Below are 26,460 nucleotides of genomic sequence, written 5' to 3' on the forward strand. Positions count from 1 at the left end.
TTTTTATCTGGTAAAAAGTTCTGAATGTCCTCAGGAACTTTATTCCCTTTTCGCTGCCTATACTCTTACATGAGAAAGGATTTCAGATACAGCAGTGCCCTTCTAAGCTCTGAATATAGTACTCACAATCCTAGAATTGTATTTTACTGTATTGGCCTGAATGCAAGATGGGCTGATGAATAGAGTGCAAGATGTAAGCTTTTTCCGTCCCAGAGTCATTTGCTGACAGAAAATGAGTGCAGACTTGCAGCCAATAGAAGACACAGGGGAGAAAAGGATGCACATTGACCTCAATGGCTCAAGGCTTCCTCTTTTCCATTTCTCCCTCTGTGGCCTTCCCTCTCCTTCCCTACCTCCCACTCTCCTCCAGTGGTCATACCCCCGGAAGCCTCCACTCTCTCTGTGCCTACCCCACTCTTGAATCAGAGCAGTGGAAGTCCATGCCTGTGGTTTCCAGTATCTTTATTTTCTCTGCCAATATAAGATGCTGTGATTCTGCAGTTTACAAGTGTGAAATTTGTGGGCCAATTCTCCTATGCTGCTCTGAGGCAGAGAAAGGTAGGTTAAGGCTAGGATGGGGGGGGGGGGGGGGGGGGAAGTGAGATCATGACTGTGTGGGAGAAGGAAGTAAGCAGGGGGGAGGAAGTTATGCCCATGGAGTGAATGTGGTTAAAAGGTAGTGAGAGAGAGAGAAAGGGAGTGTGACTGCAGGAGGGAGGGAGTGGATGAAGGCAGGTAGAGTTGAGGCCATGGGCAATCAGGGTACAGTGAAAGAGAGGAAGATTGACTTTGCATGTTGAGGGTGGGGACAGGTGAAACTGAGAGACAAAATTTGGTGAGTCATTTATGGGTAGAGGGAGGGATGATACAAAAATGTAGAAAACCCCCCTACTAGATATAGCCAGTATTTCAAACGTTTATTTACTCATTTTTTGTAGAGTGAAAGTTGCCTTGTAATTTCAACTCATTGCGAAAGAGGAGCTGCAGTGAAGTGGGGAGAGGAAGGGAGAAAAAGAGAGTACGAGGAACAGGGATGGGGGTTGCAAGAGGGAGCAGAGCCAGAACCACTCCAGGTCCCAAAATCTCTCCTTTATCTTCCTCTCAGATCCCAGAAACTCTTTCCCTCCTTCCTTCTTCCATCCTCTTTTCCCAATCTCAGAACTCCCCTTCTTCTCCTTTCACTTGATTTTAGAAAACCCTCTTTTGTGCTTCCTCCTTTTGTTGCAAACCCTGATCCTTTCATTTTCTCTTTCCATCTGCCACTCTCGCATCCCTGTGATCTTCTCTCCCTCTCCCTATTCTTTATATCTGTTTTCTCCTCTCTTTTCCATACACATAAACCTCCCAAAAAAACAAAGTAAATTATACAGATGCACAAATACGTTTGGAAAAATGCTTTATTTTTATTATGCAAAATAAATTGATATTATTTGGTATACAAAAGGATGCAAATTTGTGTAAATGTATTGTAGAATTGCTGCAAAGTTTAAAAAATCATGCTCTAGAATCTCACCCCTGAGCTGCTATAGGCAATTGGAGTTGTGATTACAGAACACCAGACAACATGTTTTCACAAAAGGAAGATGCTGACAGACAAACTTGGTTGAGGTCTATTGGGGGACAATTTTCAAGGCGACTTATGAGCTAATCATCTTTCTGAAAACCACCCTCTCTCAATGCAGCTAAAAGTCCATCCGTGAGTTGCTCCAATGCAAACAGTTTGAAAATCTGCCCCTTAATGAAGTGACAAAAGAGGTGGTGTAGAGAGTTACAGTACACATTTCCTATTTGAACTTCAGTGAGATCTGTGACATCGTTTTGCACAGAAGACCGGAAAGCAAACTAGATAGTATGGGAGTAGACCAGAGCACACTGGAGAAAACAATGGGGCTGATGCAATGTTTGTGCACAGAGAATGGGCGCTCAGTGTTGAGCACCCGTTTTCCTAACGTGCGCCAAACCACCTCTCCTGGGTACGTGATCCAATATTTAAATTAGAGATCGTGCAAAAAAAGGAGGCGCTAGGGAAAATTTGTGCATCCCTAGTGGCGCCTCAGGATCGGGCGCACAGGAGAGGTGGCTGTCAAGTGGGTTGGGAAAACAGATGCTCAATCTACAAGCATCAGTTTTCTCCAGCTACAGGCATAGACATGCACAAGATACACGACATGGACCATATAACTTGTGTGTGTCTATTGGCGTTCAGAAATTTTTTTTTTCAAAAACTTTTTTTTAACTAAATCTGCTTTATTTGATTAGTATTGCTACGATACTATTAGGAGGAATCACAGAAAGCAGGATTTTTCTTTTTTTCAATGCACTCCTGAGCGTGGCAAACCTTTACACCAGACCCAGGCTGGCATAACATTTGCCTCATTGCAATGGGTACATTGGCCACGCAGGACATTTTTTGCATTGCAGGGATTAGCTAATAGCCTTATCTAGATGGAATTTACATGTGATGAATGCTATTAGCTACGCAGTGATTTGGGCATGCGTTTTGGATGCGCTAATCCCCTTATTGCTTTGGGGGTTATGGATGTGCGTCCAAAACGTGCATCTAATGCCGTTTTAAACTGTACACTAGCCGGTGCGCACAGTATTGCATCGGCCCCAATGTGTGGATAAAGGAAGAATGATCTAGGGACAGTATAGGCCAGAGAGTAGTAGGGTAGGAATGAATAGACTACAACTCCTCAGAATGTAACCAAGTTGATGCCAGCAAGTGCTATCCATCATTGTTCCCATTAAGGATGTGCTTTCATTTTGAAAGCATAGACATAGACATTGTTTCATTTCAATGTTGTTTCCAAAACAAAATGATAGAAAAGACAAATTTTATTTATTTATTTACTGCATTGATGTGTTTTGTTTTATTTTATTGTCCTGTGTGCTAAATCCATTTAGTGCATGCTAATTTGTTTTAGTGCATACTAACTGGTTTTAATGTGTATTAAATGCTTTAGATAATGTTAAATGAATTGAGCACATTTTAAAATCATTTACATTTAAAATCATAAGACAAAAAATGAAATGAAAATAAAAAGCAACAGATTAAAACGACAAAACAAAATGAATAACAAAACAAAATCTTTTCCTTCACACACCTACCATGCATGCACGGGGATTGCCAACACCCTTCTCCCAACCTGGTGTTGATCCAGCTGGGTGCTGGATTATGTTTGGGAACTTGAATGCTCATCTAATCAGGCTCGTAGATAATCAAAGAGGAAGAAAACAAAAATGGATTTAGATAAAATTAGTATCCTGGAAGCTTATGCTGCTAGCAACTAATATAAATCCTTAGCAATGGCTGAGAAAAACTGGGCTAACCTGGGTAATTGCCAGGTTCTTGTGGCCTGGTTTTTGGCCTCTGTTGGAAACAGGATGCTGGGCTTGATGGACCCTTGGTCTGTCCCAGCATGGCAATTTCTTATGTTCTTATGTTCTTATGGGCAGTCTGGATGGGCCAAATGGTCTTTTTTGTCATCATTTACTCAATGATATAGCCAGAACTGACTTTTTTGGGGGCCCAAGGGTAAGATGAGTGGGCAGTAGATGTACAGGTCTAGGCCCTACTAGTTGTACTCTTATAGAAAAATAATGCCTTAGAATGCAGCCTATAAGTAGTCTGCAACAGCACCCTATAAGTAGTCTGCAACAGCCATGATGCATCATGAATGGCATTCTAAAATATTTTAATTTTATTTCAAGTACAACATTAAAAATGCCTTTGTGAGATAGTGCCTCTAGTTTTCTCCTATAAACCTGTCAGGACCAGATCCTTAAATCCCCAATAGGGAGAATGCTCTATAGGCGGGACCTTGCTGGGGAAGAGAAACACAGAGGGCATGACCAGTTAGTGGGGAATAAGAATGTAAGCCCAGCTGGGATAGAGAGGCCCCCATCCCTCTAGGAGTAGGATCTTCTGAACTGGTCTGGGAAGTTGTATGTACAGAAGATTGTGAGGATAGGCAGTATTGTGAAGTTTATTTTGCTGTGTGAAGTTAATAAAGTGATATTGCAAGAGAAAAGGCTGGAGTCAGAGTGTTTACTGCTTCAGTCCAGAGGAGTCTGCTCGGCCAGTCCTCACATAAGGTATTAAAAGTAGGATTTTTTTCTCTAAAACCTGGTATAGAGAAAGCCCAAAGCCTCCAGAAGGAAGGAAGAAAAGTTTGTGTGTCCATAGCCTGCCAGAAGTTTGAAGGCAAGACTACTGTAGTGTGCACAAGAACACAGAGAAGAGAAAAATTTGTTTGCTATGGTGCCTACCAGAAGCAGCTGAAGGCAAAAGGGTGTGGCTCACAGAACACACTGAAGCAAATAAGCACTGCTAGGACTGCAGAGCAGAGAGAAAAAAAAAACGAGAAGAGTGGGGCCCGAACAGGGAGCAGGTTTAGGGTTTTTTTTTCCTGTGGACTTAAGAGACAAGCTCTGTCCAAAGTTAGAATCTGTATCAAAGTATAGTAAGAGCTAGTGAAGCAGATTTTGTTTTACTTTTTTACCGTTTGGGGAAAAAAAAAGTCTGCAGAGAAAAAAAGCCCACAGCTGTGCACTGGGCTGAAATAGAGTGTGGTCCCTCTATAGACTGAAGCCATCAGTATGTGTGCACAGGGCCTGGTCCTAATAAACTCAGGTTCTGAAGAAAGGAAGGAAAAGGGAAAAAGTACCAGAACGCAGCAGTCTGGAAGCAGGTCTGAAAGAGACATAAAAACTTTGATGCGGAGTCCCCTGGAAGGGCAAAGGCAGTTTATAGAAAGCCTCAGACCAAACCTGTGGACCAGCGATAAGGTTAACAAGAACCTGGAAGCATGCTGTGCAATTATTGACTCCTATTTAAAGAAGAACTTATGTGGTCTGGGAGCTGAGAAAGCCATGGCAGAGGACTCGGTGGGGGCCCAGCAGCTGAGGGATGTGGCTGACTGCAGCTCAAGCCTGGGTGAGAGTCTGTGTCAGGGAGCCTGGGAAGCAACAACCTGGCTCATGCCAAAGCAGACCCTGAGGGGCATGAGCCCACAAAGATGAAGGCAACTGAGCAGGAGGAATGCCAAGGGCTAGATCCTGCAAAACTGTGTTGGAAGAAACAGAGAGCTTATGGTGGAGCTTCATAGCCATACCAGAAAGCAACCCAATGTGCTCAGAAGGGGGTGGTATAGAGTGTCCTGCAGAATGCAGTGACGATGGTCTAGTGCGGACATGGCAGGGAAGTCAGATGGAGTCACTGCTGCTGAGACCCTGGAGGGAGGTACTGCCTTGATCCTAGAGGAAGACACAGTGAAGACTCCAGTGGGAAGTGCTATGGAGAACCCAAAGGAGGAAACCACAGAGAGACCAGAGGAAGGCGCTGCAGAGTCACAGAGGAGGAAACCACGGAGAGCCCAGAGGGAGGCGCTGCGGAGATCACAGAGGAAGATACTGCAGAGAGCCTAGAGAGAGACGCTGTAGACAACCCGAAGGAGGAGGAGACTACGGAGAACTGAGAGGATGGCACTGTGGAGACCCCAGCAACTGGAAAGACAGAGGAGCCAATGAGTCACTCTACAAAGGAGACACCAGATACCAGAAGTAGTCACAGCTGGTAACAGAGGAACCAGCACTTGATGTCCTCCAGCTAGTCCAAGAAGCTCCGTCATGGAATTTGAACCCAGAGCCACGAAAGATTCAGTAAAAAGACTGGGGGTACACACTGCACAAACAGCACACTGGGTGGTGGTGGTAGTGCTGAGCATGACTGTACAACACCGGGACCAAGCCTAGAGGTTGGGAGGCCAGACAAGGGGGAGTGGTGATGTGAAGCACTTCTCTGGTTAAAAACCAGGGGGAGTGAGGATGCTTGGCCCGATGGATCCAAGCTGAGGAATAGGTATGTGAGAGAGTGCTCCTAGTTTTCCCCTATAAACCCATGCAGATGCCTAGTCCTGCCCGGGTTTATAGGGGAAAACTAAGCTAGATGCCTGGTCCTCCTTTAATCCCCAAAAGGGAAAATGCTTTATGGGCAGGAGGAACTCGAAGGGCATGATCAGTTAGTGGGGAGCTCCTGAACTGCTCTGGGAAGTTATGTGTTCAGAAGACTGTGAAGGTAGGCAGTATTGTGAAGTTTATTTTGCTGTGTGAAGTTAATAAAGTGAGATTGCAAGAGAAAAGGCTGGAGTCAGGGTGTTTACTGCTCCAGTCTAGAGGATTTTGCTCGACCAGTCCTCACAGCCTAAAGATGGATTAAATGTATGATATATTATAATATCATGTAAAATTTGTTATATTATAATATCATGTCTCTTTCAGACATGCTTCCAGACTGCTGCATTCTGGTACTTTTTCCCTTTTCCTGATGAAATTCATCCCAGGATACTGAGGGAGCTCAGAGATGTGCTGGCGGGTCCACTGTGCGACCTGTTCAATAGATCCCTAGAAACGGGAGTGGTGCCGAGTGATTGAAGAAGAGCGTTGGTGGTCCCGCTTCACAAGAGTGGGAACAGAGAAGAGGCTGGTAACTACAGACCAGTTAGCCTCACTTTGGTGGTGGGAAAAGTAATGGAGTCAATGTTGAAAGAGAGAATAGTGAACTATCTACAGTCAGGAGAATTGATGGACCAGAGGCAGCATGGATTCACCAGGGGAAAATCCTGTCAGACAAATCTGATCGACTTTTTTGACTGGGTAACCAAGGAATTGGATCAAGGAAGAGCACTTGATGTCATCTACTTGGATTTCAGCAAAGCTTTTGATACGGTCCCGCACAGGAGACTGGTAAATAAAATGAGAAGCTTAGGAATGAGTGCCGAGGTGGTGGCCTGGATTGCAAACTGGTTGACGGACAGAAGACAATGTGTGATGGTAAATGGAACTCTCTCTGAAGAGAGAGTGGTTTTAAGCGGTGTACCGCAAGGATCCGTGTTGGGACCGGTCCTGTTCAATATCTTTGTGAGCGATATTACGGACGGGATAGAAGGTAAGGTTTGTGTTTTTGCGGATGACACTAAGATCTGCAACAGAGTGGACTCGCCGGAAGGAGTGGAGAGAATGAGACGGGATTTAAGGAAGCTGGAAGAGTGGTCGAAGATATGGCAGCTGAGATTCAATGCCAAGAAGTGCAGAGTCATGCATATGGGGAGTGGAAATCCGAATGAACTGTATTCAATGGGGGGAGAAAGGCTGATGTGCACGGAGCAGGAGAGACCTTGGGGTGATAGTGTCTAATGATCTGAAGTCGGCAAAACAATATGACAAGGCGATAGCTAAAGCTAGAAGAATGCTGGGCTGCATAGAGAGAGGGATATCGAGTAAGAAAAGGGAAGTGATTATCCCCTTGTACAGGTCCTTGGTGAGGCCTCTCCTGGAGTACTGTGTTCAGTTCTGGAGACCGTATTTCCGAAGAGACAGAGACAAGATGGAGGCGGTCCAGAGAAGGGCGACTAAAAGGGTGAATGGTCTTCATCAAATGACTTATGAGGAGAGATTGAAGAATCTAAATATGTACACCCTGGAGGAAAGGAGGAGCAGAGGTGACATGATACAGACTTTCAGATACTTGAAAGGTTTTAATGATCCAAAGACAGCGACAAACCTTTTCCGTCAGAAAAAAATCAGCAGAACCAGGGGTCACGATTTGAAGCTCCAGGGAGGAAGACTCAGAGCCAATGTAAGGAAGTATTTCTTCACGGAGTGGTGGATGCCTGGAATGCTCTTCCGGAAGAAGTGGTGAAGACCAGATCTGTGAAGGACTTCAAAGGGGCGTGGGATAAACACTGTGGATCCATAAAGTCTAGAGGACGTGAATGAAGAGTGGGTGGCTCGCGGGAATGACGGCTACTGCCTAGAGATAATACCCTTATTCAATAAAGATACATACAGTTAATGCGACTCCAACATTGCTCTAAGCTTCAACGGCAAGAGGAAACGTGGAAAAAGATTTGCATTCACAAAAAAAGCGGGGAGTAGCTTGCTTGTTATGGCGGTTACTACCCCAAACCAAATAAGCCTGGTACTTCACGTTCAATGCATATCCAGCATAGCTCTCTGCTTCAACGGCATGGGAGAAAGACTGATACATCACGCATATCCAGCATAGCTCTCTGATTCAACAGCAGGGGAGGAAGTCTTATAGTTAACTTTCAATGCATATTCAGCATAACTCTCTGCTTCAACGGCAGGGGAGAAAGTCAGATACTTCACTTTCAATGCATATTATAACTCTCTGCTTCAACGGCAGGGGGAATGAAGAAAAGTAGATCTATATACAGAAAAAAACCAACAAGGTCTGAATTATTTAGTCTTGGTAAACAAATAAACATGGGTATAGCTTGCTTATTGCAGCGGTTACTACCCCTAACTAATTAAGCTAGATATTTCACTTAGAGGCAGTTCCAACACTGCTCTCTACATTAATGGGGGGGGGGGGGGGGGTAGAAGGGAAATAGAATCAAAAGGTTACTAAGAGCCAAGAGTAACAGATAAGGTCCATCAGGTCTAGAGGACGTGTATAAAGAGGAGGCAGCAAAACACTGCACAGAGCAGCAGTAGCCACAGTGGCATTCACGGAGCGGGATGCCAGTGGCCAGTGGTTGGTGTTCCACCTTCACGGAGCGGAAGGATGGAGGGCTGCCATCTCCAAATTAAAAAAAAAACAAAACCCAGGGGAGGGTAAGAGTATGTAAAATTAACGGAGAGTTCAAAGGCTATAGGTATTACCAATTATTAGGCTTATTCAATATTTGTTGATAGTTAATGTGGCTTTCAATGCATACTTCACTTTCAATGCATATACAGCATAGCTCTCTGCTTCAACAGCAGGGAAGAAGAAAAATATACTTCACGCATATCCAGCATAGCTCTCTGCTTCAACGGCAGGGGAGTAGTAAAACTAATACTTCACGCATATCCAGCATAGCTCTCTGCTTCAATGGCAAGGGAGAAGAAAAACTAATACTTCACGCATATCCAGCATAGCTCTCTGCTTCAACGGCAGGGGAGAAGAAAAACAACCAATAAGGGCTGAATAACATAGTCTGGGTAAACAAATAAGTATGGGTGTAGCTTGCTTATTGCGGCAGTTACTACCCCTAACTAATCAAGCGTGATATTTCACTTGGATGCAGCTCCATCACTGCTCTCTACATTAATGGTGGGGGTGAAAGGGAAATAGAACCAAAGGTTACTAAGAGCCAAGAGAAACAGATAAGTATGAGAAAAAAGAAGTGTGAAGCTTGCCGGGCAGACTGGATGGGCCGATTGGTCTTCTGCCGTCATTTCTATGTTTCTATGTTTCTATGTAAAAAGTAAACAAAAAACAATTAACAGAAACATCAGATCCAATCACGTAATAAAACAAATATCAATGTATTATTTTATGAATCCTCATTCCAAAAATGCAGAGAATAGCATAACTCTATAAAACAGCAATAGCCATAATAATCATAAGAACTTAAGCTTTATAAGGGGTGTAGAACAGAAGCTGAACATGCAAAAAAAAATAAAATAAAATAAATAAATAAATATATATATATATATATATATATATATATTCAAATTTTGGTGACACCACATTTTTTATACTATGTTAAGTTAATTTTTACCCATGTATTCGTTCCAAGTTTTTTAGTCCCTGTTCTATGTAAATTGTGTTCTTTATGCATGTCTTTTTTCAGTTACAATGTAAACCGAGCTGATATGCAATCCTGCATGAAGCCCGGTATATAAAAATGTTAAATAAATAAATAAATGAGAGCAAAACAAACTCTCTCCACTGTTAAACACTTTGTGAAGTAACACAAACCCCCTACAAAAAAAGAAAAAAAAAAGACATCTAGAATTTTGCCATACCATATCATAACAGCAGTAATTCCCAGGACTCAAAACAGTTGCAACCTTATCTATGATAAGGCAGCAAGGCAATTATTACATCAGGTTCTGGAATACTAATACACCACCTACTCTGTAGGAATTTGTAGCCAAATTGCTACAAATTCCTACAGAGAAATAACACACTAGTCAAAATACTTCACCTCTGTACACACGCTTATCACAGACAGACCCTTACCTAATACAGAATAAGGGACTACAAATTAGTAACAGAGACATACAGACAAAACTGAAATGGAAAGCCACAGAAATCAGAATCTGAGAACTCTGGAATACTGAAGAAAAAGCAAAATACAAATATATAAGAAATGCACATTCCCAAAGATGACATAACTGAAAGGCAAAATTTTTTTTCTTTTTACCTTTGTTGTCTATTCTTATTTTTCTAATCAGTTGGTCCCAACCTCTTTTTTTCCCCTTGTCTGTCTTTTCTTTATTCCTTTTTCAGGGTATCTTTTATTCTTTCTGTTTCTTCTCTCTCCTCCTGTCTACTTTCCTTCCTCCTTCATACACATGCATAGGCTCTCTTTCATATGCGCTCTCTCACACACAAGTTTTCTCTCACACTGGATCCTTGTCTTACATTCCTTCTCTCACATACACACAGACTCCCACTCCCACATACATGCTTCCACTCTCATAGCTCTGTCTCACATGCAGGCTCTCATTCTCTCATGCTTTTACAAACAGGTTCCCATTCCCACAAACACACATACACAGGCTCTCACTCTTACATGCTGTTTCTCACACGCAGGCTACCATCCCCCCCACAGACACACACAGACTCTCACTTTTACATGCTGTCTTACACTCAGCTTCATTTTCCCATATAAACAAATAGGCTGTCATATGCTTCATCTCACATACAGGCTCCTACTCCCATACATATGCACACACATATGCTCTCACTCCCACATGCATGCTGCCACGCTCTCTCTCTCACACACACATACCTACACACATACATAGGCTCCAAGTCTTCTATGCTCTTTCTCACATGCAGGTTCCTACTCCCAAAACCCATATACTCCCTCATAAACACACAGGCTCTCACTCCCAGATGCTCTCTCTCTTACCTCTCAAGGCAGGTTCCCATTTACATAGACACCACCCCAGGCAGGGTCCCATTCACATATACCCCCCAGGCAAGCTCCCATTGACATACACCCTTCCTAGGCAGGCTCCCATTTATGCACACACACCTCACATCAGGAGCAGAAAGGGGAACCCATTCGACTATTGCTGCTCCTTGTGTGCCTGCCCCATGGTATTAAAAACTGACAGGGCTAACACTTCAGGCCGGCACACTTGGAGGAACGTAAGAACAGACTCCTTCTGGGTTAGGTTTGTTTTTTTTTTTAATCCACTGATGGGATGGGATCCACTGGCAGCTTCCTGGGCCTGTTCCTCTTCTTGGCGGTTGGATGGAGTCCACAGGAGGCCTCCCGGGTCTTCTCTTTTCGGCCGCCAGTGGTATGGAATCTACCAGTGGCCTCCCGCGCCTGCTCAACTTCTTGGCCACCTATGGGATGGGGTCCATGGATGGTCACCAGGGCCACCTCTTCTTCTCGGCTGCTAATGGGAGGGGGTCTACCGGCGGCCTTGCTAGTCTCTTCCTTTTCTCTGTCACGAGTCTTCTGAGTGTGCACGCCCTGCGGTCCACTGCAGTTTTTCTTTTTGGGCCTTCAGGCAATGCTATATGGGTGGGTTTGAGCCCAAAGTGGGTGGACCACGGCCCACACAAGCCATCCTCTGGCTATGGCATTGCATTTACTAGACTACTATGCATACAAAATTCTTTTTTTGACTGCTATGCAAAACTTTTTCTTAAAATGTCACAACCCTAACATCAATGAGCACTGGGTGACTGGAAATCCAGACATCAGCCTCAGTAGCTTTGGTAGCTGTTACAAAGCTTAGTGGTAAGACATAGGAAACATGATGGATTAAGTATGGGGCATGTAAAAGCAAATGACGAAGACAACAAACAATTTTTTTTAACTTTCTCTTTAATTAAATTTCAAAATTTATATTAACAACATAAGAACATAAGAAATTACCATGCTGGGTCATACCAAGGGTCCATCAAGCCCAGCATCCTGTTTCTAACAGAGACCAAACCAGGCCACAAGAACCTCGCAATTACCCAAATACCAAGAAGATCCTGTGCTACTGATGCAATTAATAGCAGTGGCTATTCCCTGATTAAACTTGATTAAAAGCAGTTAATGGACTTTTCCTCCAAGAACTTATCCAAACCTTTTTTGAACCCAGCTACACTAATTGCACTAACCACATCCTCTGGCAACAAATTCCAGAGCTTAATTGTGTGCTGAGTGAAAAATAATTTTCTACGATTATTCTTAAATGTGCTACTTGCTAACTTCATGGAATGCCCCCTAGTACTTCTATTATCCGAAAGTGTAAATAACCGATTCACATCTACTCGTTCAAGACCTCTCATGATCTTAAAGACCTCTATCATATCCCCCCTCAGCCGTCTCTTTTCCAAGCTGAACAACCCTAACCTCTTCAGTCTTTCCTCATAGGGGAGCTGTTCCATCCCCTTTATCATTTTGGTTGCCCTTTTCTGTACCTTCTCCATCGCAACTAAATCTTTTTTTAGATGTGGTGACCAGAATTGTACACAGTATTCAAGGTGCGGTCTCACATTGGAGTGATACAGAGGCATTATGACATTTTACGTTTTATTAACCATTCCCTTCCTAATAATTCCTAACATTCTGTTTGCTTTTTTGACTGCTGCAGCATACTGAGCTGATAATTTTAAAGTATTATCCACTATGATGCCTAGATCTTTTCCCTGGGTGGTAGCTGCTAATATGGAACCTAACATCGTGTAACTAGACAAGGGTTGTTTTTCCCTATATACAACACGTTGCACTTGTCCACATTAAATTTCATCTGCAATTTGGATCCCCAATCTTCCGGTCTTACAAGGTCCTCCTGTAATGTATCATAATCTGCTTGTGATTTAACTACTCTGAATAAGCTTGTATCATCTGCAAATTTGATAACTTTACTCGTCGTATTCCTTTCCAGATCATTTATATATATATTGAAAAGCACCGGTCCAAGTACAAATCCCTGAGGCACTCTACTGTTTACCCTATTCCACTGAGAAAATTGACCATTTAATCCTACTCTCTGTTTAAGGAATCTCCTTAATCTTGTTTAAGGAAAAACACAATAATCACCATAATGAGCAAAGAAAACATTGAAAAAGAAAACAATATAAAGACTGTGCAATCAAACCCCATTAAGAGGATAGAAAGTACAAGAAAAATTCAGTAATAAGAAAACATAAACCATAATTAATTAACTAGCTAAAATTATATGACAGAATTTAAACTAACAGGATTAGACCTATTCTGTAGGAAAGTTTCAAACTGAATAGTATCACAAAAGCTATGGTGGATACCCTGAAATTTAACAACATATTTACAAGGGAACTTTAACAGGAATGTGGCACCTAAGTCTCATACCTTCTATTTTTACTCCAAAAATAATTGCCTATGAGATTGAGTTTCTCTAACTATATCTGGGAATATTGATAACTTCTGCCCCAGAAATTTCCTCTCTTTAAGGAGAAAAAAACCCCTCAATGTCCATTGTTTGTCAGATCCTTGAACAAATGTCACCAATAAAATAGCCCTTTTTTTGAACAACGGAAACTGAATCTTCAAGAAAAGCCATAAAATTAAAAGATTATGCATTAACATCCATATTCCCTAATCTAGGAGAAACACTTGTAACATCAAATAAATAGTAAATCTTAGTAACAACAGGAATTACTTCTTTGGAGACTTTCAGGAAGTCTAAATAAAACTTCTTAAGCATCTCCATAGGAGAAACCATATCACACCAAGGAAAATTCAAAAATCTTAAATTAAATCTTTTAACATAATTACCCAAATTCTCTATTTTCCTATGCAAAATCTGATTATCCTTGATTAAGGCTACATTGGTTTCCAAGATACTAGAACAGATTCCTTTGACCACTTCAATTTCTTCAGTCTGATATGGTCAAATTATTACAGAGGACAACTGAGATATAACCCTGACAAAATATGACGGAAATAACTAGGCAGATTGGCAGAGGTGTCACTAGGCACTGGAAAACATGGCCCATGTTCCAATTCTGTGTGCCAGGGTTCCAAATGGCATTTCTCATTGGCAGCTGCTGCCCCTGAAACAGCTGATCTCTTCAGGCACCACGTAGCTCTCAGTGAGTTTGAGCTGCATGGTGCCTGAACTCCCTTATTGTTCTCAAACTTTTGCAGTCTCGCAAGAATAGCACTGGAGTTTGGGCTTCACTTGGCTCATTGAGAACTACATAGTGCCAGAAGGTATCAACTATTTTGGAGGTAGCAATGGCTGGAAGCACTGGAGTAAGGTGAGCGAGGAAGGTGGGGTATTGACCAACTTACTGGTGGATGGGGGCAGCTGGAGACAGACTGGGTGGCTAGCTGGGGACAGAGGTGACTGGCTGGCTAGCTGGGGACTGGCTGGCTAGCTGGGGACAGAGGAGGAGAGGTTGGATGACTGGCTGGCTTGTGGGGAGAGACATGATTGTTCAGTTTAATTATCTTGAGGGGTGTTATTATTTTGCAGCCTGCAGGACATCCTCGCAGGCTTTCACGCTCATCCCTGATGCCGTGAATTGTCAGGCCTCCCCTCTGCAGCAGGATGCTACTGGGACCACTGCCTCTGCCTTTCCCTTTAGGGCTGCATTTACCCGGCATCTGCTGATTTAAAGGGCCCGCGGTGGGAAAAGACTGCGGTGCCCTTAGATGACATCATCTAAGGGCATCATCAGCCACTACCCTATAAAAGGGCCCTTTGGATGTCCCTAATTTACCTCAGCAACAGGTCTCCTACATTGTTGTGTGTAGTGTGCATTGCTGTGTTCCTGATTCCTGCCTTCCAGCTCAGCCTTGCCTCATCTCTCCAGCCTGCCCTGATTTGTCTTATCCAGTTCCTTTTGCCTGCCCTGCTGTGTCAGTCCTACTCCTTCTCTCCCAGCCTCCCCTTGTACTGACTTCTGACCCTGACTTTTGCCTGGACATTGACCATTATTGTTTGCCACCTGCAACTGACCCTAGCCTTGCCCTGGAAAAATGCCTATGACATTTCCACAGAGACTCACACCTAATACCTGCCAGCCCTGGAACTCAAGGTCTCATTTCAAGAGGAAAGTGGTTGCTATAGGTGAAGCTCCAGTCCATACACATCAGCACACTCAGCAACTGAGCTCCCCATGCTTTGCATACCACATAGCCTCAGTGACAGTCACAGAGGAGAGGTAGGGGGTCACTCATTATTCAATAATTAATTTTAAATGATGACTTAATAATAATCAATACCTGCTTTCCTCTCCCCCTCCTCCCCCCCTCAGTAATCTTGAGAAATCTCAGAGTGAGCAGAACTCAAAATTTCCCAGGTATGTCCATTGGCTCTTAGAGTCATGTGGTCAGGGACATAATGCAGTCTGATGAGGAAATGCCAGGCCGTGGCAGCTATGCTGAGGGCTGAAGATGTCCCAGAAGCAGCAAATCAAAGGTGTCCTGTTGACAGGTGTGATGAGCCTTTGCCAGTCAACAATATGCTCCCATGTACATCTTCCAACAATGTGCTGTGGGAGAGTGTTTTGGTTTTTTTTATAATCATGATTCCTCCCTCTGCCACAACTCCTAACTTTTGGGGGGAAGGCTTGTAAGAGATATAAAAATCTCCATGAGCATGCTCAGTTTTCAGTGGGTGGAAGTAGACTGGAGAAGAGGAAGGAGAGGAGCTCTGAGAGTATAGGCCTCATGCCTGAGGGTCCAATGATTTGAAAGAATGTTATTGCTTTAGAGAAGAATTTTTGAAAAACATTGATCAGTCCAGAGGGAAGGGCATCCCCCCAATATCTCAAAAGGCTGCCTCAAAGGATCTTTTTACCCAGGCTACCTGTTAACAGCTGGGATGAGAAGAAGTTGAGGTTTGAGAAGATAATTAAGAGACTTGAGGACACTTCTGAGACTTTTTGGATTACAGTTGAATTTTTTTCTGACTTTCTGAGGCCAGTTAAGATATTTTTGTGCTTGGGGATATTTTTTTCCAACATGACCGGCTTATGCTAGACCTTCACTCTAGGTATCCTATCCTACAACGGGAAGATACGTTTGCTATGGATGAAAGTGCAAGAGAAGGGAGAGGGTTAAGAAGATCTAAAATGCACAAAAAAAACATTGTTTTCATTGTAATATTTTAATGTTATTTTTTATCTTTGTGAATTTGGCCTGGATACTTGTTTTTAAGTTACAGACAACTGATTATTTAGAACATCATTTTGGACTTGTTTGATTTTTTTTTTCCTTCTTGCCCAGGACACTCGCTGAATGGATGGACACTGGTTTTTTTTCTTTTCTACCCATTTTACTTGTTCTGATTTCCTTGCTCTTATACTGGACATTTTTGCACCTAATAGAGATCTTACAGCTAGATTGTAAGCCTTTGACTACAGTGATGACCGACCATACCAGGGGCCCAGGAAGATAGCTTCCCCTCAGTCTGGACTTGGAACCAGTCCCATAGCCCTTTGATTGATGCTAACAGCAAAAACAGGGGACTTGCTACACAGGCATGAAGGTATAGCGTGACTGCACAAAGAGCAAGGTACAAAGGCATTACACACACACTTCAGGTCCCTGCAACTGTTCCGCCTATGCTTCCTGTTTACAAAGGAGGTACACGCCATTAGGGGAGGGCCACCAAAAGGACAAGGAGCACAGGATCATCATGTCCCTGCCCAGCTGGCTTGCCAGTAATTCTCTCATAGTTCTACGTCCCATGAAAGAGAGAAGAATCTGAAAAACAAGAGGGGGAGATGAATGGGGCTAAAGAGATGATCTGACAAAGAAGAGGGAAATGGAGAGAGGCCTTTGGTGAAATAGAGGAGAAGAAAGAAGGAGAACCTAAGAGAACGGAGGGGAGAGATACAGAAGAATCCAAGAGAAGGGAGAGACAAAGAGAAAATGGAGAGGAACCTTGAAGGAGGGAGAAGAAGGTAATGAAAAGAAATTTAAGGGGGGATGGGAGATGGAAAGAACCTGAGAGAGGAGATAAAGATAAATGTGAGATATTAGCTGGAGAAAAAAACTGAAAGGAGCAGAAAGGATGGAAAAAGATAAGGAGAGAAAAAGAAAAAGGGCACCCACTTCCTACTCAACATCCTATATGTGCCTATGTGTGTCATGTATGAAATTAAAAAATATAATAGACCACAGGACTAGTATAAGTGATAGGAGAAATTATAATGAGACCTTCATATAATAGAGCAGTATCATTTCCTTAATATAGTTCCAAAAATGTTTTAAACTGGATCACCAAGCATTGCATCCTGCTCAAGCATTTTAATCACTGGTCTCACAACAACTTGGATGCCATAATACAATTTTTCATAAATCTTTCAAGCAATTTTTTAAAATTCAATGCATTTAAAATATTCCTGATAATGAGAGCTTGCAGGACTTATCTTGATGAAAATTGTTCGAAAGAGACGATATAAATCCTTTCTCTGATTCAAACAACACTGAATTCCAATGCCCAACACATAGTGTGTTTTGTTTCTTCCTCAGGGGTAGCAATGTGGTAATAAATTGGACAACACTCAATATTCTAGAATAAATAAAAACATTATGTCATGACCAAATCACATCAAGTTTATGAACTGATTTCTCCAATTATAATACTTGCATTTAATCCTTGGGTGCCACTCTTAAACATGCTCTACAGCTCGCTTTTTTCTTCAGCAAAAAATAGCATACACTTCTAATATCAAACTTTCAAGTTTTAAATACTGAATGGACCAGTTGGAACAGAAGGCTGAGAAGAAACCACCAATTGAATAAGAAAAAGGGCTAAATCAATGAGAACCAATGTTTTCATTTAATCTATGTGGTGAAACTGTGTTTAAATGAAAAATCTGTTGATGTTCCTTAAAATTTAATAGGGAAATTATGTCACTGCCCCATTATGGAATTTGAACCTGCTCGATGACAGACCAACGTAGATCTTCAAATTTATGTTGATACATTAAACAATGCTTCACTAAAGGAGCATCCTCTTTTTGTGTGCTCAGCTGAGAGGTAGATGGCCTGCTTGCAGAGAATAGCTCTGCGGGCAGGAATCATAACAAATATCAATGGATTTTTGTTTTAAACACAGTTTCATTGTAAAGACAAATCCACAGCAGAGCAAGGAGTCTCCAAGAATCCCTTCCAGAATCTTCCAGAAACTCCTTCATGGGCTCCTCCAGGAACTCGTTCCTTGAGAAACCCATATTTATCTTTCCTGGAACCCTGGATCCACATTAAAGAGCCCTAGAACATTCTAAGCTTCTGCTTTTATTACTCCTCTGACATTCAAGGCATCATTTAGTGGGACATGTCTTCATCACCTACTCCTACTCTATCACTAATCATATGAGTCCTTAGTGAGGATATATGATAACCTGGTAAGAGACTTGTAGATATCCTTACATCAGTTTTTCTTAGTACCATTGTTTTAACTAAGATGGAAAATACAAGATTAAAAATTATATATTATACAATGAAATAATATCCAATGTTTGCTGGTATGTATTAAACAATAGTAGGTACTGTAATAACATATATCTTTGAATGGTATAAAAGGAAGAAAAATGGCCAGAGCCATCACTCAGGACACTGCCCTCTGTGATGTAGGGCAGAGGAGCCAAGTTGGATTGGACAGTTGGGCCATGACATACCATGGAGACAGCATGTATAGGCACAGAGAAAGAGGGAATACAACTGTTATAGTAATGGCCCCTACAGGCCATTCTGCAGCTTGTACAATGCATCTTGAAGATGCACCTTGGAGGAGGCAGCCCTGGAGCTCACAAGGATAAACTGCACTATCTAGGAGTCCATTTGGGGAGGAGCAGGGACAGTAGAGTCTTCTGAGGGGTTGAAAGGAGAAAAAACAAAAAAGGAAAGAAATAGTAAAAATATATAAAGAATGAGGTCTGTATTTTATATTATCAAAAAAGGTTTTGTCTGCTTTGTGCTTATGGCAAAACTCATGAAAACAAGTCCCTTGATCAACGTTAAATGTCATACCTGCCAAACATTAAAGAAAGCAAAAAGTCTCATCTTTATTTACTTTTTTTTTAGCACATTTCACTAGGTAGTCTGGGTGATATGATCTTCTATTACAAATAAACAAAAGGTCTCTATATTGGCCTGATATTTTATGAGAAATCTATGGGGGTAAGCAAAAGATCAAATTCTAAAAATAGAAAAAGTCAGATTGTTATGTGAAAAAAATGTTTCATTGTGCATATTGCAAGCTTTGGAAATTGCTTCCTACAAGGTGATTGAAAGAACTTCGCTAGAAAGCTTTAAAATAATTTGGTTGATGTATTTAATAAAATGGATATCAGAAATATATATATATATATATGTTCAAGACATATAATGTCTAGTTGTTCAAGACATATAATGTCTTGAACAACTAGAATTTAGAGAGTTTGACTAGTCAGCTTGGTTTAGGTATCACTGAAGACGAATCTGAATGAAGAATTGTACGTGAACGCAGAATTAACTAATGTGTACAGGTTTATTTTCTTCTGAACTAACACAGGCAAACTGTTGAATAACATGGTTAGAAAGGGCTGATGTTGATGAACATTTCAGCTACTTTTAGTTGCCAAGAGACTGGGTAACTGATTGGCAGATGTGTAAAAGTGCAAAGTAATGCACATAGGAAAAAATAATCCCAATAATAGGTACATGATGCTGGGTTCTGTATTGGGAGTCACTTTCCTGGAAAAGGACCTTGGAGTCCTCCGCTCAGTGTGCGGTGGCTGTCAAAAAAGCATATAGCGTGTTAGGGATGATCTAAAAAGGAATAAAATGGAAAATATCTTATTGTCTCTGTATCAAAACATAGTGCAACCAATCTTGAGTATTGTGTGAAGTTCTGATTGCCCAATTTCAAGAAAGATATAGCAGAACTAGAAAAAGGGTGGGCAACAAAAATGATAAAGAGGATGGAACACCTCTTCTATGATGAGAGGCTATGTAGGTTAGGGCTCTTCAACTTGGAAAAGAAATGGCTGAGAAGGGACATTATAAAATCATGAGTGGTGTTACGAGCCGAAGGCTTGGAGGCCTTCAGATCAAGTTATGAGCGCGACCTCCGGCCGATGTAGGGACCGAGGGCTTGGGGTCTTCGGATCCCATTACGACCCGAGGGCTCGGTGGCCTTCGGGTCCTGTTACGAGTATGAGCTTCGGCATCTGTTACACTCCGAAGCGCGGATGTGTGGTTGTCTCTGAAGCTGGAGATGTGAGCCCTTGGGCCGCGGCATGGCCCAGGGAGGAGCCCCCAAGCCACACCGCGGGAGGTGAGCTGGTGCGAGCATGGGTAACGAAAGCAGGACAGAACTGAAGCAAGGACTAGGTACAAGGTCTGACCCTCAACCGGACCTGTACACCCCAGGATAACCAACAACGCAATGTTGATTGATGAACAGTCCTCCGACCGTTCCAAGCCCTTTCGGACCTGCCGCTGGGTATGGCAATGGGTGGCAGACCAGACAAAGGACGAGGGCAGACGGAGTTCTTAGAACACAGAAGACTTTGGACGAAGACTGAAGCGAGAAAGTTGAAGACGAGGACGCTGTAGACAAGGACTGAAACGAGGACGCTGTAGACGAAGGCTGGAGTAAGACATCATAGAAGAGGACTAAAGCAAGACACCACAGATGAGGACTGGAGCGAAGACAATATGGACGAGGACTGAAGCAAGACATCATAACTGAGGGCTGAAGCGAGACACTGTAGATGAGGGCTGCAGCAGGACACTGTAGATAAGAGCTGAAGCAGGATCAAGAGCTGGGGCGAGTCTGCGATGCAGCGCGCCCTACACAGTCCACCCGCGGGACTGGTCGAGGACCACGCTGGGCTCGAGGCAGTACTCCAGGAGGAATAGTGGAAGCTGAATCCAGAACATGACTAAACAACTGCAGAGACCTGCACTGGGCACGCCCTACACAGCCCCCCAAGGGACTGGTCGCGGACCATGCCGGACTCAGGGCAATTTCAGACAAAGATTTGATTTAGCCATCACGCAGGCTGCAATAGGCTCTGAAGACCGGGACTACTCTGAAGCAGGATTCGATTCTCAAGGGTTAAAAACAATAGACTGAAGCAGGAGGTCTTCCAGTGGGTTGCGCTGCGGATTTGAGGATGGCCTTGTACCGTGAGGCGCCCTACACAGTCCACCCGAGGGACTGGTCATGGACCATGACAGTGGTACACCAGGAAAGTGGACATCGAGGAACCAAGGCATGGAGGCGGAGACGAAGGCAAGACATCAGAAACATCGGGACAACAGAAGAGCAGGACATCAGGCACCTGGGACATGAAGACATCTGGACAACAGGGGCAGAGGACATCAGGAACCTGAAGACATCTGGGCGACGGACATCTGGAACATGGAGATGACTGAAGACCTGGTCGAAGGACATCTGGGACATGAAGACAACTGAAGACCTGGACGAAGACATCAGAGACATGGAGACAAAGCCGTCAAAGCAGAAGGAGACCACGGAGGACCTGAACCGGTCAGAAGACACAGTCGACTGTGGAACCCGATCCGAAGGCAACGAGAGGAATCCCTTTTATAGGGCTGAAGCAAGAAGTCATCATCAGAAGGAGCCAGCAGCATTTCCTGTGACTGGCCCTTTAAATGGAATGAAGAGGTGCACGCTGGCACCTAAGGAAAGGCAGAAGAGAGAGGCAGCACCATGGACAGCGGTGCTCTCCTGCACCTCAGCGCGGAGGCAGGCAAGCTTCGGAGCAGCCTCCAGGCTGCACGATGACATTGGAGCAGCAGCGGGCTATCCCCTGCCACTCGAAGAGGATCCAGGGGGGCGGCTCCCTGCCGCAAGAGCGCTGGAAGATGCGGCCTCTAGGCCGCAGGTCTCGGCGGCGGCACTAGGCCGTGAAGAAGGCAGGGGGAGGCAGGCATAGACAGAGGCAGCCTCCCTGCACCATAAGAACCCCGGGGACAGCTCCCTGCCACGAAGGAGGAGCGGCAGCAGTGGTGTCAGCCCTGCCGTGCAGGGATGGAGACGGCCACGGCCTCCAGGCCGCGGGGAATGGAGTCAGCGGTGTCCTGCCATGTCGAGAAAGCAGATGGGTGGAGAGGCCTGCTCACGGAGAGTAACTCCATGGGCAGGAATCGTAACAAGTGGAGTGGAACAAGTAAAAGATGGTTATTTACCCTGTCAAATAATACTAAAACAAAGGGACACTCCATGAAGTAACAACTAGCAGATTGAAAACAAACTGTAGAAAGTACTTTTTCACTCAGCGCACTATCAAGCTGTTGCCAGAAGATGTGAGCAAAGCAACTAGCATAGTGGGGTTTAAAAGAGGCTTGGATAAGTTTCTGGAGGAAAAGTCCATAACATATTATTAGCCATGTAGACTAAAGAAAGCTATTGCAATCCCTAGGAGTAACAGGAATTAGATCTACTTTATGGGATCTTCCGGATACTTACGGCCTGGATTGGCCCCTGTTAGAGATTGGATGCTGAGAGCTCAATGGTCTGACCCAGCATGGCAGTTCTTATGTTCTTATGTAATCATACCTACTGATACACGGGCCGATACAGTAAAAACCGCGAGAGAGCTGGCGCTCCGAGGCAAGTACCCGCTCTTCCGACGCACGCCCAGACCACTCTCCTGGGCGCGCGATCGAGTATTTAAATGAGAGACCATGGTAAAAGGAGGCGCTAGGGACACTAGCGTGTCTCTAGCACCTCCTTTTTGACAGAAGTGGCGGCTGTCAGCGGGTTTGACAGCGACGCTCAATTTTACCGGCGTCGGTTCTCAAACCTGCTGACAGCCATGGGTTCGGAAAACAGACGCCGGCTAAATTGAGCATCCGTCTTCCAACCCACGGGCCGTGGGCAGATTTTAAAAAAAAAATTTTTAATTTTAATTTTTTTTTAATTTTTGGGCCTCCGACTTAATATCGCTATGATATTAAGTCAGAGAGTGTACAGAAAAGCAGTTTTTTCTGCTTTTCTGTACGCTTTCCCTGTGCTAGCCGAAATTAACTTCTGCCTTTGGGCAGGCGTTAATTTCTGAAAGTAAAATGTGCAGCGAAGCACATCTGTATTGCGTGGGAATAACTAATAGGTCCATCAACATACATTTGCATGTTGCAGGCGCTATTAGTATAGGGGGGGTTGGCTGCACGTTTTCGACGTGCTATAAGGGGTAATAATAGTGCATCGAAAACGTGCGGCCAAATTGGGGCTAAAGGTGCGCTCGGCCGAGGGCACCACACTGAATCGGTCCGACAGTAGTGTATTGAATAACATATCATCTAACTGATTTAATATGTATTGCTGATGTGTTGCACTGCAATTAGAATTTCAACAGCCTTCATGTTTTTAAAAATGGGTTTAAGATTCCAATGCAAAAGTTGCTTTAAAAGAACTTGCCTTTTAAAAACAGCTTTGCTGTACTCTAAGTCCTACATTTCCCAAGACAACAATAACACCATCCGTCTTAGAATAATCTATGAGTAATTTTAATTTCAGAAACATATTTATTCCATCTTACACACTCACACATGCAATATTCACACTTTCTACATGCATGCCACCCTTTTGATATATATTCACCTCTCATTTTCTGTAACACATAGTACACATCTATGAAACTATGGATCCATAGAACTGCATGGATTACAAAAGACACATGCAGTACTATACTGCTACATTTGCAAGCAAGACTCCCTACATGGCTTACTTATAACACTAGATAGCATCACTATATATAATACATTCTCAAACAAGCAAGTTGCTGTTGTTGCGGTCTCCACCGCTTCCCCTCTTTCTGCTGTGCTTAGTGCTCACCTCCGATGGGGGGAACGCCGCTCCCGCGGCACCGCTGGGCCTTCGGGGCGTCCGCCATTGCTGGGCCATCTCGCTGCTGCCACGCGCGCGCACAAGGACGCGCATTATGGACGCACGGTCGCCGGAAGTCTGGCCCCGCCTGGGTTAACAACGCCACGCCCCAAGCCTGATTTAACCGGCGTTCGTCTGCCTTCTCATTGCCTTGCAACGAGGGTTGCTACTGTTAGTAGTTCTTAGTTGCGCTTCTGCTGTTCTGCATTCCGGTTGACCTCAGCTTGTTCCTGACTCTGCTTCTGCCTGCCGCCTGCCATTGACCTCAGCCTGTTCCTGACTCCACTTCTGCCTGCCGCCCGCCATTGACCTCAGCCTGTTCCTGACTCCGCTTCTGCCTGCTGCCCGCCATTGACCTCAGCTTGTTCCAGACTCCGCTTCTGCCTGGCGCCCGCCATTGACCTCAGCTTGTGCCCGACTCTGCTCCTGCTTGCCGCCAGCCTCCGACCTTTGCCTGCTCCTGAGACTGCTTCTACCGGCTGCCAGCCTGACTTGGGTTCATCTCCGTTCCTTCTCACCACACGTTCCTGCTCTATTGCACGCTACTGACTCCAGTCCTGCCTTCAGCTGCTCTCAGTCCACGATACGCTACAGACTCTGTTCCTGTTACCTGTCTGCTCCGCTCCGCGGCTTACTACAGACCCCGGGCCTGCTCACTGACTGCTCTTGTTCAGCAGGCTAGAGACTCCATCTGACCGCCCCGCTCTCGCCGGGCCTTCCTGCTCCCTGTTACTGGACTCTGTGGGTTACTCTTGCCCAGGCCTTTTCCTATAGAGACTGTTACTGTGCTCCTAAGTCCCAAGGTTCTAGGACCCTACGGGCTCCTCCTGGGGGGTTCCTGGTTCCCGGGTGAAGACCTGTGCCTGTGGCTCCGCCTCCCGACCTACTCTGCCACCAGGGTAGTTCGGCTCAAGGGTTCACACCTGGACTGCAGCTTCCCAGATTGCAACAACTGTACACATATATAATTCATATTTCTCAATCATGGTGGTTCTCAACCCTTTTATGGATACATACTTAACTGGCCTGATTTTCAGGGTAGCTACAATGAATAGGCATGAGATAAATTTGCATACACATGCATGCAAATTTCCCATACAAATATAGAAACATAGAATTGATGGCAGAAATAGACCAATCGGCTCACCCAGTCTGCCCAGCAAGCTTCCACACTTCTTTTCCCATACTTATCTGTTTCATCAACCACCAAGTTCAGGGCCCTTGTTGGAAACTGTTTGATTCAAATTTCCTGCCATCCCCTGTCATTGATGCAGAGAGTAATGTTGGAGTTGCATCAAAGGTGAGCATAAAGCTTAATGGTTAAGGGTAGTAACCGCCGCATCAAGCAAGTTACCCAGATGCTTGTTCACCCAGACTGCACAGATCAATGCCTTGTTGGATGTTGTCTGAATGTAAATCTTGTTTTCCACATTTCCCCCTGCCGTTGAAGCAGAGAGCAACGCTGTATATGCATTCAAAGTGATGTATCAGGCTTAATTGCTTTAGGGTAATAACCGCCGTAATAAGCAAGCTACCCCCATGCTTATTTGTTTACCCAGATTGTGAAGTTCAGTCCTTGTTGGTTGTTATCTGAATGCAAATCCTCTTTTCCACATTTCCCCTTGCCATTGAAGCAGAGAGCAATGTTGTAGTTGCATTAACCATGCAAAGGCTTATTGAGTAAGGGTAGTAATCACCAGGTACTAGCCTCCACTCAGTAATCCACCCACATGGCTCTTCTCTTCATTCCCATCCTTTAGCCTTTATGGATCCACAGTATTTATCCCATGCCCCTTTGAAATCCTTCACAGTTTTAGTCTTCACCACTTCCTCTGGAAGGGCATTCCAGGCATCCACCAGCCTTTCCATGAAGAAATACTTCCTGACATTGGTTCTGAGTCTTCCTCCCTGGAGCTTCAAATCGTGGCCCCTAGTTCTACTGATTTTTTTCCAACGTAAAAGGTTTGTTGTTGACCATGGATCATTAAAACCTTTCAAGTATCTGAAAGTCTGTATCATATCACCCCTGCTCCTCCTCTCCTCCAGGGTGTACATATTTAGGTTCTTCAACCTCTCCTCACAAGTCATTTTATGTAGACCATCCACCTTTTTGGTTGCCCTTCTCTGGACCGCCTCCATCCTGTCTCTGTCCCTTTGGAGATACGGTCTCCAGAACTGAACTCAGTACTCCAGGTGAGACCTCCCCTATATAAGGGGATCATCACTTCCTTTCTCTTACTAGATATTCCTCTCTCTATGCAGCCCAGCATTCTTCTGGCTTTAGCTAATGCCTTGTCACATTGTTTCGCCGACTTCAGATTGTTAGACACTATCACACCACGGTCTCTCTCTTGCTCTGTGCACATCAGCCCTTTCCCCCCCCCATGGAATACAGTTATTTCGGATTTTCACACCCCATATGCATGACTCTGCATTTCTTGGCATTGAATCTCAGCTGCCATATCTTCGATCACTCTTCCAGTTTCCTTAAATCCTGTCTCATTCTCTCCACTCCTTCTGGCATGTCCACTCTGTTGCAGATCTTAGTATCATCCGCAAAAAGACAAACCTTACCTTCTATCCCGT

Source organism: Rhinatrema bivittatum, chromosome 3 (genome assembly GCF_901001135.1).
Source record: "Rhinatrema bivittatum chromosome 3, aRhiBiv1.1, whole genome shotgun sequence".
Classification (NCBI taxonomy): Eukaryota; Metazoa; Chordata; class Amphibia; order Gymnophiona; family Rhinatrematidae; genus Rhinatrema; species Rhinatrema bivittatum.